Source organism: Salvelinus sp. IW2-2015, unplaced genomic scaffold (assembly GCF_002910315.2).
Source record: "Salvelinus sp. IW2-2015 unplaced genomic scaffold, ASM291031v2 Un_scaffold1350, whole genome shotgun sequence".
Taxonomy (NCBI): Eukaryota; Metazoa; Chordata; class Actinopteri; order Salmoniformes; family Salmonidae; genus Salvelinus; species Salvelinus sp. IW2-2015.
In genome coordinates, this window is record NW_019942854.1 from 73,041 (window position 1) to 86,412 (window position 13,372).

At 45.8% G+C, this 13,372-nt stretch overlaps 1 pseudogene; it reads left to right on the forward strand.

The window, feature by feature from the left end:
* The window catches only part of LOC112070524 (CUGBP Elav-like family member 2), a 63,742-nt pseudogene extending 51,362 nt beyond the window's left edge, over positions 1–12,380 (forward strand).
* Positions 12,381–13,372: the final 992 nt, after the last annotated feature.

Sequence of the window (13,372 nt, forward strand, 5' to 3'; positions counted from 1 at the left end):
TTACAGAGCAGAGAATCATCAACCGCTACCAGACATACCATCACCTTATAATACCGGACTGAACCAGCTCTCTCATAATATCAAACCTCTCCAGCCGGGCTACCTGTTCATTAAAGACTGAGATCTTAAGAAGCTATTCATGTGCAAATGGATCACTTCATCTGATGGTTCAAAACAGCAAAAGAGTGCAGCTGTCCTGAAACCGGCAATATTTATTCAGAAAGAGAAAGGAGAGACACAGAAGACCAGCTCTGCACACACCAGGAAGCTCCAGTATTGGGGCTATAAGCTGGCAGGCTGTGCTGTGTGCCTACCGGCTGTATAGCTTATGAGGCTCTCGTATGCCCCCTGGACTGAGCTGGGCCGGGCTCTATCGTAAGCGCTAGCTAGCTAGCTGGCTCTAATTGAATGCCATTGGGGTAATTGAGCCTCTCACGCTCTCCGACTCCTCATGTGAAGACTGGGACCAGATGTCACTGAGCTGTCTCACATCTACTGCCAATCAGTAGGTTGCCCAGCGACAGATGGACGCCAAAAGGATTCCGGAATGCAGCCCGATTTCGCTCATGCCAGTTCCAAGTCCCTGAGCATTTCTTTTTGGTGTGTGCGTTGTGTGTGTGTGTGTGTGTGTGTGTGTGTGTGTGTGGTTGAGAGAGAGTTCTAACACCATTCACTGAGGTAAAAAGATCCTCAGAGCCCATCCTCACTCAACTACACCACATCAACCAACATTGCGGTCTCTTAAAAAGTCCAGAACGCTCAACCCACCTCTTTGCAAGACATAAATAAACACTTTTTAAAACTTGAGCCAATGAGCTTACTACCTTTAGGAATACATTTATTCTCCCTGCAACAACCCGTTCCTAAATCCTCAGTTTTGCACTACTTATTAAAGATGTTTTTCCTTCAGCGGTGCTGGCAATTACAGTACTCCTGTGCCGATAGCTGCTATAAATATTCCCCTCTGCTTCTCTCTGTCAGCCAGCTAAACAGTCTACAATAGGAGCTGACAGCTTACTGAGCACCCAAGGAGAGGGAGCGAGAGGGAGAGAGAGAGAGAGAGGTGGGAGTGAGGCGGAAGAGGAGAGAGAGCAGGGCGTAGGAGGACGGGGAGAAAGAGGGGGGGGGTGGGTGGGATGCAGGGTGAGGGATTCAGAGAAAGCAATTGAAGGAAAGAAGGAGAGGAGATAAGGACAAGGAGCGGATAAAAGAGATAAAGGATGGAGAGAGAAGGTGGGAGTGTGGGTAGGAGAACATGCAGAGGAAAAGACAAAGGAACCAGCAGGGGGAAAACAGTGAGCAGAAGCTCCTTAGTCTCACCTCTGCTCTCTGGTTCCCCCATAGCTGTGTCTCCTAGTCTTAGTCATCCTCCAGGGCCGTCAAACTCAACTCTGGACCTCGAAGCCAGTTCCACTCCCTTGTTCCATTGTTGCCCTCTAAGCAGGGACTGATTGGGTGCAATTAATTATCAGGCAGATCAGAAAACCAGGCTCTGGACCTCGTAGGGTGGGAGTTGAACACCCCTGCTCTTGGGAATAGTGCTATAATCCTCCCTGTTTTGCTTGATTAAGTGGCATTAGGCCCCCATCTGTGTGTGTGCGTGTGTGTGTGTGTGTGTCTGACTGACTGACTGAGTGTATAGAGTGTGGGGTCAGATCAGTGTCTCTCGACTCAGCCGCGCCTGATTGAGTCATCTGCTCCACTCTAAACCCACAAAGTGACAAAGCCACTCAACAGCTCTGCCCTCCATCCGCAGAGTGGAAAAATACAGTGTGTTATACAATACCACAGGGAATACTTCTAGGACAGCACATACCGTGGCCTTCATCATGGTTTATCAGAGTGTTAGTGTGTAACAATGGTCAGAATGAAGAGGATGAGCTCTTCTAGGGTCTGTCTGGTTCCTCTTCAGGTTTCTTTCTCCTTTAGGAGTTTCTCCTTACCACTTAAGCACTCTGTGACAAATTTGTTTCTTAAAAAGGGCTATGCTAATAAGATTAGAAATTGTCTTATAGAGATGTGTTTTACAAGAATGATGTTGTTTATCAGGATGACTGGTTGGAACAAGTTTTCCACAATGTGCTACTAAATATATTTATAATGTCCAGGTTGTGAAGTGAAGAACAGAACTGTATTTTCTTGGAAATAGAGATTATTTTCTGAGGTTAACGGCATGTATATGAGTAGGCAACAACAGACAGCTGGCGGATGCACACGTGTTGTTTATCGCATGAGAAGTCTGCACTGTGACTGCGTCACACACACACACACACACACACACACACACACACCTCCTGTCCAGACCGGTCGTCACGGCAACCACAGAAACGGAACATTCTAATCAGGCTGTTCCGGAAGAAGGGAAGACAGAAGATTTCAACGCTTGTTCTTTCACGCTGTCAGACGGGCCAATCGGTACACGAGCGCCTCACTAACCAATCATACTAGCGCCTTCTCTTTATTGGTCATACCGGGTTTAGCCATCTGGTCCAATGAAAACTGTTAGTGGAAAAATAATCATCCTAACCCCCTTAAACCATTCACCCAGGTGCCAAAGTTTTCTTCATGGTGTCTCGTTCATGTGATGTTGTGTGTGTGTGTGTGTGTGTGTGTATTCATGGTACTGTATATACATTCAGACTGTATATACGACACATACCTCGCATTTGACAAGGTGTCCGCCCCTCTTTCCTGGGTCCATAGGAGTGTTATATAAACGGGCGTASTTYTCTCTGTGAGTTGGTCGTTGGAGCTCCATTGCTCTGTTCTACAAAGTGAGTCTGTCTGCTTTATGGAGCCTTGTCCAGCTGTCTCTCARTAAGCYAAACAGCACTTCAGCGTATGTTCAATCTACTACGCCATATTTCTCTATTCACACACACGCGCTCTGTCTCACACACACACACATGCATACATACACACYAACAGCTCACATACACACTTTCTCTCTCTCACACACACCCACGCTGCTGTCACACACAGTGCAGGGTGCGAGGTTGACCACCCCTGGAGGTGTTTAATGGTCGTTACTTTAACATCAGTCAGAAGCTGGCATGGCCTCATTAATTATGCTTAAGTAATGGCCCATATGCTAATGCCATGTAGCTAATGAGTAAACCGGGCTACAGTTAGCCTACATACTAGACTAGAGTTGCATACTGTACATTATTTACTGCCTCCAGAAACTACACGGCACAGAGAGAACAAAGCTCTATGTTAATGTAGAGTCCAAATGCCTTGTTATACTACACGTTGTTATCTGTAAAAGACAACAACAGAATCAAACAGGAAGCTAGACAAAGTAGGGTAGATGACGTCTAGAGATGTTCCACAGGTCTTCATGGAAGAGCTTGGACAGGCGGTTGCCAGTGCCGTCTCTCTTCCCCCTTGCAGGAGTTTAAGTCCAGCCTGTCCGTGTCTGTTTGTGGTCCACAGTTGTCAGGATCACTTCTGTCTTGAATTGGTCATATCTTGAAATGCACCCTAACCCCCCCCCTAAAAGTGAACTAAGATTATCATTGATAAGTACGATAGTATTGTATTATATTTATATAGCAGTTTCCACCTCAAGCACCATTCATGAGTAACACTCAGCTTGTCAACCAGATGCCTCTCATCTCCTTCGGCGTCCACGCGGTTAGCACCCGGTTCCGATGCGGTCCAGACGTGGTCCCCAGGTTTGACAACACCCTCTCTGGCTCCTCTCCTCCAGGTATGAGTGCTCTGCAGTTGCAGAACCTGGCCNCACATACACACTTTCTCTCTCACACACACACACACTACTGTCACACACATTGCAGGGTGCGAGGTTGACCACCCCTGGAGGTGTTTAATGGTCGTTACTTTAACATCAGTCAGAAGCTGGCATGGCCTCATTAATTATGCTTAAGTGATGGCCCATATGCTAATGCCATGTAGCTAATGAGTAAACCGGGCTACAGTTAGCCTACATACTAGACTAGAGTTGCATACTGTACATTATTTACTGCCTCCAGAAACTACACGGCACAGAGAGAACAAAGCTCTATGTTAATGTAGAGTCCAAATGCCTTGTTATACTACACGTTGTTATCTGTAAAAGACAACAACAGAATCAAACAGGAAGCTAGACAAAGTAGGGTAGATGACGTCTAGAGATGTTCCACAGGTCTTCATGGAAGAGCTTGGACAGGCGGTTGCCAGTGCCGTCTCTCTTCCCCCTTGCAGGAGTTTAAGTCCAGCCTGTCCGTGTCTGTTTGTGGTCCACAGTTGTCAGGATCACTTCTGTCTTGAATTGGTCATATCTTGAAATGCACCCTAACCCCCCCCCTAAAAGTGAACTAAGATTATCATTGATAAGTACGATAGTATTGTATTATATTTATATAGCAGTTTCCACCTCAAGCACCATTCATGAGTAACACTCAGCTTGTCAACCAGATGCCTCTCATCTCCTTCGGCGTCCACGCGGTTAGCACCCGGTTCCGATGCGGTCCAGACGTGGTCCCCAGGTTTGACAACACCCTCTCTGGCTCCTCTCCTCCAGGTATGAGTGCTCTGCAGTTGCAGAACCTGGCCGCTTTAGCAGCGGCAGCAGCGGCGGCCCAAAACTCAGCCAGCCCCAACGCAAACCCCCTGTCCTCCAACGCGGCCTCCCTCGGAGCGCTGGCCAGCCCAGGTAACGCCGCTTCAGAGGGGGGTCAAACGCGGGGGACACCTGCCCTCCTATCCTACCACCACCATCATTTTGACTGTCGTCAGCAATACCATCCTCTTCGTCATCATTGCTGATGATCAAACCATCTTCATCATCATCACCGTCATTATCTTCGTCGTAGTCATTGCCGTCAACACCCACAAGATATCGCTCCATGGTGTGTGTCCGCCATCTCTTGTTCATGCGTCGTGTTGTTGTTACCATGGAGACCCCATGCCGTGTCCGTCCCGGCGCCTGCCTGCGTGTCTGTGTCTGACAGCACTTCACCTCCTCACCGTGTCATGTGACGTGTACACCTATACGGCCATATCATTCCGTGTCCCACGCGTTGTGTGTAAAAAAGTACTATAGCTCAATGTCGTCTGTGATCGGTTTTCGCACTGAGAGTTGGGTGTGTCTGTGGGTGGGTGTGTGTGGTTGTTTGTGTGGGTTTGTTGTGCCTTTAAAGTGACTCTTGTCTCTTCGCTTCACAAGCCCTCTGAGACACGGGAAGCTTAAGTGCAGTGGAGTTGTTTCCGGGGGAGGGATGGTTGTTGGCACCTGTATGTGTCGTGTGTGATCTGCCTCTGGACATGGTCAGGGTCTGGCGACTAGAGAGACAGACAGCAGCAGTCAGGAGTTCTCTGGAGGAGATGGGTTCATCTAGGTCACATTGAGACACTCTTCTCTCCTTCTATTCCTCTTCTTCACTCTCCTGCTTTCTCGCTCTCTGCTTTTCTCTTATTCTGCTCTCTCTCCCTCTGCTTTTCTCTTATTCTGCTCTCTCTCCCTCTGGTTTTCTCTTATTCTGCTGTCTCTCCCTCTGCTTTTCTCTTATTCTGCTCTCTCTCCCTCTGCTTTTCTCTTATTCTGCTCTCTCTCTCTCTCTCTTGCTTTTCTCTTTATTAGCGCTCTCTCTCTCTGCTTTTCTCTATTCTGCTCTCTTCTTCTGCTTTTATTTATTCTGCTCTCTCTCTCTCTCTTTCTCTCTGCTTTTTATCTTATCTTTGCTCTTTCTCTCTCTCTTTCTCCTCTGCTTTTATCTTATTCTGCTCTCCTCTTTCTCTCTGCTCTTTTATCGTTATTTCTGCTCCTCTCTCTCTCTTCTGCTTTTATCTTATTCTTGCTCTCTCTCTCTCTCTCTTGCTTTTATTCTTATTTCTGCTCTCTCTCTCTCTCTCTCTGCTTTTTATCTTATTTGCTGCTCTCCTCTCTCCCTCCCTCTGCTTTTTCTCTTATTCTTCTCTCTCTCTCTCTCTCTCTCTCTCTCGTCTCTCTTCTCTCTCTCTCTTGATTTTATTTTTCTCTATTCTGCTCTCTCTTCTCTCTCTCTCTCTCTGTCTCGCTCTCTCTCTCTCTCTCTCTCTGATTTTATTTTTTCCTTATTTCTGCTCTCTCTCTTCTCTCTCTCTCTCTCTGTCTCACTCTCTCTCTCTCTGATTGTATTTTTCTCTTATTCTGCTCTCTCTCTGCTTTTATCTTAGTCTGCTCTCTCTCTCTGCTTTTATCTTATTCTGCTCTCTCTCTTTCTCTTTATTTTCCCTCCTGTCTCTCTACTCGTTTTTCTCCATTCTCCATTTCTCCATTTGTCCTCTCTCTCTCTCCCTCTTCACCATCTCTCTCGTCCTCTCTGCCTTGCTCCTCCAGTTCCCTGGTTGCTGTCTTTTCTGGAGTAGCCAAGTAACAGAGCGTGAATAAGAGCTTTGTTTAGTGTTACCCATCACCCTTTGCCTGTCCTGCTCCCTGCTTTCACCCAGCTGCTTAGCATAGGTTTAAATGTGAATTCTGCTCTCTCGCTCACTCTCTATCTCTCTCTCTCTCGTGTGTTCTGTGGATACTAGAGTTACATTATTAGTGCATGCTCAGACTCTGCTCAGTGCCAATGAAAGGCGAGACTCTCCGCCAATGACATTTTGACTGAATATTAGTTTCAATTTGATAAAGACAGCCAATTTACCATTGAGAGACTGTCTTGCTTTTCATTTGTACTAAGTCTATTTTAAGATATCCTCTCTTTCTGATGCAGTGTAAGCGTGACTTTGAGGGGTGTGTGGACATTATGTCTACTGGAAGATGGACACTTTCTGGACAATCAAATAAACGACTGTCTCTAAAGGACAATTGTTATTCACCCACATTGTACTTAGGGAACATTCAGCACTTATGCATGTTCTTGCCACTCATGATCTGTTCTTTTGTATTTGTGTGTGTCACAATCGTGTCTGTGTGTGTCACGGTCGTGTCTCTGTGTGTGTCACAATTGTGTCTGTGTGTGTGTGTCACAATCGTGTCTGTGTGTGTCACGGTCGTGTCTCTGTGTGTGTCACAATCGTGTCTGTGTGTGTGTCACGATCGTGTCTCTGTGTGTGTCACGATTGTGTCTGTGTGTGTGTGTGTCACGATCGCGTCTGTGTGTGTGTGCCTGTGTCTCCGTTCTAGGGCTAAATTAACCTTGTAAAAAAACATGTCAAATGTTTGCTGAGATATATCTCTGTCATACTTAGGGATCCTGAACAGGAGTCTAGTGAAGGGTCAAGTTGGTTGTCTGGCACTCTTGCTTGCGCTCTTGCCTGCCTGTCTGCCTGCTTTAGGTTTGGTCATTCCATGACCGCCTCACAAAGAAACAACCGAGTCCCTCACCTTTTCATAGCTAAACACGCATCCACAACTACTGTGTTCATCGCGCTCTGCATTCACATGTGTGAGGGATCTTTATATGTACGCTGTTACCTGGGAGCTCATTTCTCTAGGACACTCAGTGTTGAATGAGGGCAGAGAGATTTACTTCCTGCCTGTCACTCTCTCAGCTCCAGTTTGTCTGAGCAGGGAGGATGTTGTTGCCTATGTCACTAAAATGTCCAATTGGATGCCTCCGCTTCTCTAATGCGCGTGCTTGTCTTGCTCTTCCTTCCTCTTTCTCTCCCTCCCTCTCTTGCCCACTCCTTCCTCTCCTCCTCCCCCTGGTATCCTCTCTTCCCGACAGCGGGCAMCACAGCCAACTCCTCGGGCATGACCTCTCTGACCTCTCTGGGCACTCTGCAGGGCCTGGCTGGCGCCACCATGGGTCTGAACAACATTAATGCACTAGCAGGTAGCGTCAACAGTGAGTATTCACCGACCATTGGCCGCTCACCACTCATCTCACCACCACCGCCATCGCCATCACTCAGACACAGGGATACGCTGCTGTTGCAGAGGAACGTCATATCTAGAAACCACCTCAAAGTGTTACAAACATTTATAATACTACTGGTAATGATCTAAAGACGGTACTCTAAACACTATCAAARTCCACCAAAGTCCCGGATCCAAACATCTGTCACTGTGACCCTCAAACTATGCCCGTGGTTGCCATGTGGCATCTCTCTGTGTCCGCTCCCTGAGAAATCACCTGTTCAGCCTGGCTTTATGCTCCAGGCTGCACCCCCCCTAACCCACCACATCCTCACAAAGACCACAGCTACCAATACATCCATCCATTTATTCATGAATCCATCCGCTTCCTGGTTGTGTCACACGGGGTGGTGCCTGTTGTAAGAGTGCTGCTGTTTGTGTTGTCGCTTCACGTCTGTGCGGTGTCGTGTACGTGTCACTGGTGAATCTGCACACTCGTGTATAAGTAGAGGTTCATTTGTTCAACAACAAAAAAAGGAAAAACCTTTTTAGTAGAGGTGGAGAAGAAAATATTCTGCAACTCTTGAAAGAATACGGAAGTGGCCTTAATCAGGTTTTAGTGAGTCTACATTTATGAGGTGAGCTGTGTCCCAGTAGTCGTAGCAGGCCATGGCAGTGAGTTTCTCTGGCCACACTGAGTCTCTGTCCTGTCATGTCCTGCTACACCTCTGGGGGGAAGTCAAAGTGTGTAGCCTTAATCAGGGTTGTTATGACAGCAGAGATCCTGTAAAACCAGCCCATTCTCCACWTATTCTCCCCTGACCTTTTCCTGCTTCTTCTACAGTTGCCATATCCGCTTTATAAATCACCCCACCGCTCAAACACGATGAGAATGCCAGTTTGACATTAATCTTCTCCCCCCTTTCCCCTCCTTCTTTCATTTAAGCACATCTAGGCTTTAATTGAATCGTAAAGGTCAACAGTGCAATTATTCCTGAATAAATGAGTGACCTATAATTTCCAGCGCCGTGGTCATCATTTACATCTCTGTCAGATGGTGGGGAGCGGCGGGACATTTGGGAATATCGATCCCCTCAGACTGTTGCCCTGCCAGGCAGTGAAGCCACACTAACAAGTGTAGCTGTCCTTTCTTACCTTGCTGCTCGTCGTTACCTTCTAAATGGCCAAATAAGGACGGGGGCATGCCAGGGACGTGCTGTTTGATTGGTGTTTGACACTGTTGGTATGGGGTCTGATTGGTCTAACAGTAGTGAGGTGATTTCTCCTCTGTGTGGGTGGTGAAAACGGCAAAGAGCGATAGATTGAGCGATGCTATTGAGGAGATTGAGATATTGGATCTTGAGTACACTAGCGGGTTCTGAAGTGTGGATGTTAAACTCGTACATTAGGCCTTGAGTGTCTCGTGTGTGTCGTGTTGTGTGTGTGTGTGGGGGGGGCTAGGGATGTTGTCATGGTGATATTTCAGCGACTGGCTGCTTATTTCTGCTGTGGTGTTCCAGTTTGCATGGGTCAGGCCAGGCTCTCCATTCACCTCTGTGTTACGTGTTTTAATGTCTATTACGTGTAGGACAAGTGTATTATGCGTGTGTGTGTGAGAGATGAAATAAATAAATACATATTTTGTGCATATAGTTACATATCCTGTACAAAATGTTTTGAAATGTGTTTTACATTGCGTATGTATGTATGTTGAATGAATGAGTGTGTCTGTATGTATGTATGTTGAGTGAATGAGTGTGTATGTATGTATATACTGTACACTACCGTTCAAAAGTTTGGGGTCACTTAGAAATGTCCTTGTTTTTGAAAGAAAAGCAAAAAAAATTTGTCCATTCAAATAACATCAAATTGATCAGAAATACAGTGTAGACATTGTTAATGTTGTAAATGACTATTGTTGCTGGAAACGGCTGATTTTTTAAATGGAGTATCTACAAGGCGTACAGAGGCCCATTATCAGCAACTATCACTCCTGTGTTCCAATGGCACGTTGTGTTAGCTAATCAAAGTTTATCATTTTAAAAGGCTAATTGATCATTAGAAAACCCCTTTGCAATTATGTTAGCACAGCTGAAAACTGTTGTCCTGATTAAAGAAGCAATAAAACTGTCCTTCTTTAGACTAGTTGAGTATCTGGAGCATCAGCGTTTGTGGGTTCGATTACAGGCTCAAAATGGCCAGAAACAAAGGACTTTCTTCTGAAACTCGTCTGTCTATTCTTGTTCTGAGAAATTATGGCTATTCCATGCGAGAAATTGCCAAGAAACTGAAGCTCTCATACAACGCTGTGTACTACTCCCTTCACAGAACGGCGCAAACTGGCTCTAACCAGAATAGAAAGAGGAGTGGGAGGCCCCGGTGCACAACTGAGCAAGAGGACAAGTACATTAGAGTGTCTAGTTGAGAAACAGCCTTACGAGTCCTCAACTGGCAGCTTCATTAAATAGTACCTGCAAAACACCAGTCTCAACGTCAACAGTGAAGAGGCGACTCCGGGATGCTGGCCTTCTAGGCAGAGTTGCAAGGGTAAAGCCATATCTCAGACTGGCCAATAAAAATAAAAGATTAAGATGGGCAAAAGAACACAGACACTGGACAGAGGAACTCTGCCTAGAAGGCCAGCATCCCGGAGTCGCCTCTTCACTGTTGACATTGAAACTGGTGTTTTGTGGGTACTATTTAATGAAGCTGCCAGTTGAGGACTTGAGGCGTCTGTTTCTCAAACTAGACACTCTAATGTACTTGTCCTCTTGCTCAGTTATGCACCGGGGCCTCCCACTCCTCCTATTCTGGTTAGAGGCAGTTTGCACTGTTCTGTGAAGGGAGTAGTACACAGCGTGGTACGAGATCTACAATTTCTTGGCAATTTCTCACACGGAATAGCCTTCATTTCTCAGAACAAGAATAGATGACGAGTTTCAGAAGAAAGTCCTTTGTTTCTGGCAATTTTGAGCCTGTAATCGAACCCACAAATGCTGATGCTCCAGATACTCAACTAGTCTAAAGGCCAGTTTTATTGCTTCTTTAATCAGAACAACAGTTTTGACCTGTGCTAACATATTTGCAAAAGGGTTTTCTAATGATTAATTAGCCTTTTAAAATGATAAACTTGGATTAGCTAACACAACGTGCCATTGGAACACAGGAGTGATGGTTGCTAATAATGGGCCTCTGTACACCTATGTAGATATTCCATAAAAAATCTGCCGTTTCCAGCTACGATAGTCATTTACAACATTAATGATGTCTACACTGTATTTCTGATCAATTTGATGTTATTTTAATGGACAAAAAAAATTGCTTTTCTTTAAAAAACAAGGAAAATTCTAAGTGACCCCAAACTTTTGAACGGTAGTGTAAAATGTGTGTGTGTGTGTGTGTGTGTGTGTGTGTGTGTGTGTGTGTGTGTGTGTGTGTGTGTGTGTGGTACTGTATGTATAATATGAAGTGTAGTGTGTGTGTTAAACACAACTTGGCAGTGGAGCTCTAATGAGAAGATGCATCTCTTTTTTTGTACTGTTGGGTTTATGTAAAGTTGCAAATTGCTCTTCAGGTATGGCGGCCCTGAACGGAGGCCTGGGCGGCGTGGGGCTGACCAACGGGCACGGCGGGGCACCATGGGACGCGCTCACACAGGCCTACTCAGGATCCAGCAGTATGCAGCCGCAGCCCTGCCCACCCATCTACAGCCAGCCTCGGCTGCAAGCAATGCACAGGTGCCCGCCGGCAGCCAGAAAGAGGGTCAGTGGGCGTGGGGTGGAGCCAGGGGCGGAGGAAGGGACAGGGGAGGGAAGAGGCAAGAGGAGGGTGGTAGAGGGGTTTGGAGAGTTGAAGGGTGAGTGAAGGAATCAAGCGGTGGAGTGTTGGAGAGAGGGTATGCACTCCCAATACAGCCAGACCCGACTGCAATAGTCTAACTGGCACAAGAAGCTTTCTAGTGAGATTACTAATGCAACAACGATGCTAACCACGGCTAGCCAGAAACAGGTTGGGCACTGAGGTAGAGGGAGAGCATAGTGGGATAAAGACGTATGCATTAACTCTCTTTAATCTCTTCACTCTGTATGTCTCTGGGTTTAACCCTTACCCGTACTGTCCCGTGTCTCTCTCTTGTTAGGGCCTGAAGGTGCCAACCTGTTCATCTACCACCTGCCCCAGGAGGTTTGGGGACCAGGACATCCTGCAGATGTTCATGCCTTTTGGAAACGTGGTCTCTGCCAAAGTCTTCATTGACAAACAGACAAACTGAGCAAGTGTTCGGTACGTCCACCAGCACAAACACACTGAAAACACACACCTGTGTATGAATGACATGTTGTATTCCTGTTAGTGCACCCTCTCTCTCTCTAACTCGCTCTCCCTCTCTCTTCTCTTGTACCCTGTCCATTTCCTTCTCTGCCTCCCAGGCTTCGGTCAGCTATGACAATCCGGTGTCGGCGCAGGCACCATCCAGGCCATGAACGGCTTCCAGATCGGCATGAAGAGGCTGAAGGTGCAGCTCAACGCTCCAAGAACGACAGCAAACCCTACTGATCTTAGCACTAGGGCCTATCTGCTCCATGTTACCACTGCTAGGGTAAGTCCCCATACGAGCCACGAACTTCTACACAGGAACTGGGGGAGGGAAGTAGAGGGAGGGGGGAGACAACATTTGACCACCAGAGGGAGACACATTTTCTCCTTGAGTTTTTTTTTTTTTTTTTCGCTTTTTGTTCAGCAGTATTATTTATTATTACTATTATGATTTTTTGTATTATCTTTCACATGATGCTTACATTAACAACAAGCCTTTATTTTGTACCACTTTAAAAAAAAGTAGCTATCATCGGTAGCTTTTTCAGTTGTAAAACATATTTAATTTTCTACGTGATTATTTATATACTGTTATGAGAAGAATTTCGTTACTCGAAAAACAGAGTAAGAAAAAAAAGCAGAAGCTATATGATTTTGTTTTTTCTCTTTGTGAACCTGAGGCCTGATAAAATGTTGAGATAAAGGGTTAATTTCTGACACACCACGCACCGATATGCACATGACCCTTGACCTCCTGGTGTTGGTTTCCGGGCCAACCRCCGCTGCTTCTCTGACCCCTGATGCCTGCTGACAGACACCAKGGAACAAAGGGTTAAAAAACGAAACTTAGTGGCCTCTCACCTGTTAGTCAGTCAACGACAGCATCCCATACACTCTTCTATTTCATTAATATCATGACTCCAGTCATTTCTTTATGTGAAGAATGTTTATTTCACACTAAAACAATGTTAGCAAAGTATGATTTTCTGGGTCAGATCACATTGGTCTTTGTTGAAGGGGATATTGTGTAGAACATTTTCAAAGTAACATCCAGAATCTGATGAAGGCTAYAAGAAAATAAATGTATGGGTGGGAAGTTAACTGAAAATACTTGATGTTTCTTGAGAGATAAAAAAAAGAAATTCAAAGTACCGAAAGCCACAGGCCTGTACATTTTATTTGTAAAAAAAGCAGTTCTATTTTTATACAAAATTTTTACGGCCTCAGAAAAAAATGATTTTATTTATTGCTTATCGTTAAGTTATTGGA